Genomic DNA, 1,892 nt, shown 5'->3' on the forward strand with positions numbered 1-1,892 from the left:
CAAGCAACACGGGTATGTTAGGGCAAACAACACAGGTGTGTTAGGGCAAGCAACATGTGTATGTTACAGCAAACAACACGGGTCTGTTCAGGCAAGGAACATTGGTATGTTAGGGCAAACAATACGGGTGTGTAAGGGAAGCAACACGGGTGTGTTAGGGCAAACAACACGTATGTGTTAGGACAAACAACACGGGTGTGTTAGGGCAAACAACACGGGTATGTTAGGGCAAACAACACGGCTATGTAAGGACAAACAACACGGGTATTTTAGGGCAAAAAACACGGGTGTGTATGGGCAAACAACACGGGTATTTAAGAGCAAACAACACGGGTGTGTTAGGGGAAACAACACGGGTGTGTTAGGGCAAACAACACGTGTGTGTTAGGGCAAACAACACGGGTTTGTATAGGCAAACAACACGGGTATGTTAGGGCAAACAACACAGGTATGTTAGGGCAAACAACACGGGTGTGTTAGGGTAAGCAACACGGGTATGTTAGTGCAAACAACACGGGTATGTTAGGGCAAACAACACGGGTGTGTTAGGGCAAGCAACATGTGTATGTTAGTGCAAACAACACGGGTCTGTTCGGGCAAACAACACGTGTGTGTTAGGACAAACAACACGGGTGTGTTAGGGCAAACAACATGGGTATGTTAGGGCAAACAATACGGGTGTGTTAGGGCAAGCAACACAGGTGTGTTAGGGCAAACAACACGGGTGTGTTAGGACAAACAACACGGGAATGTTACGGCAAACAACACGGGTATGTTAGGGCAAACAACACGGGTGTGTTAGGGCAAACAACATGGGTCTGTTCAGGCAAACAACATGGATATGTTAGGGCAAACAACACGGGTATGTTAGCGGAAACAACACGGGTGTGTTACGGGTAACAACACGGGTGTGTTAGGGCAAACAACATGGGTGTGTTAGGGCAAACAACACAGGTATGTTAGGGCAAACAACACGGGTATGTTAGGGCAAACAACACGGGTGTGTTACGGCAAGCAACACAGGTATGTTAGGGCAAGCTACACGGGCGTGTTAGGGCAAAAAACATGTGTATGTTACGGCAAACAACACGGGTGTGTTAGGACAAACAATACGGATGTGTTAGGGCAAACAACACGGATGTGTTAGGGCAAACAACACGTGTGTGTTAGGACAAACAACACGGGTGTGTATGGCAAACAACACGGGTATGTTAGGGCAAACAACATGGGTATGTTAGGGCAAACAACACGGGTATGTTAGGGCAAACAACACGGGTATGTTAGTGCAAACAACACGGGTGTGTTAGAGTAAGCAACACGGGTGTGTTAGGGCAAGCAACACGGGTGTGTTAGGGCAAGCAACATGTGTTTGTTACGGCAAACAACACGGGTCTGTTCGGGCAAGCAACATGGGTATGTTAGGGCAAACAATACGGGTGTGTTACGGCAAGCAACACAGGTGTGTTAGGGCAAACAACACGGGTGTGTTAGGGCAAACAACACGGGAATGTTACGGCAAACAACACGGGTGTGTTAGGGCAAACAACACAGGTGTGTTAGGGCAAGCGACACGGGTATGTTAGTGCAAACAACACGGGTGTGTTAGGGCAAACAACACGGGTATGTAAGGGCAAACAACACGGGTGTGTTAGGGCAAACAACATGGGTCTGTTCAGGCAAACAACACGGATATGTTAGGGCAAACAACACGGGTGTGTTACGGGTAACAACACGGGTATGTTAGGGCAAACAACACGGGTGTGTTAGGGCAAACAACACAGGTATGTTAGGGCAAGCAACACGGGTGTGTTAGGGCAAACAACACGGGTATGTTAGGGCAAGCAACACGGGTATGTTAGGGCAAACAACACGGGTATGTTAGGACAAACAAC

The sequence above is a fragment of the Chiloscyllium plagiosum genome, unplaced genomic scaffold (genome assembly GCF_004010195.1).
Source record: "Chiloscyllium plagiosum isolate BGI_BamShark_2017 unplaced genomic scaffold, ASM401019v2 scaf_14949, whole genome shotgun sequence".
Lineage (NCBI taxonomy): Eukaryota > Metazoa > Chordata > Chondrichthyes > Orectolobiformes > Hemiscylliidae > Chiloscyllium > Chiloscyllium plagiosum.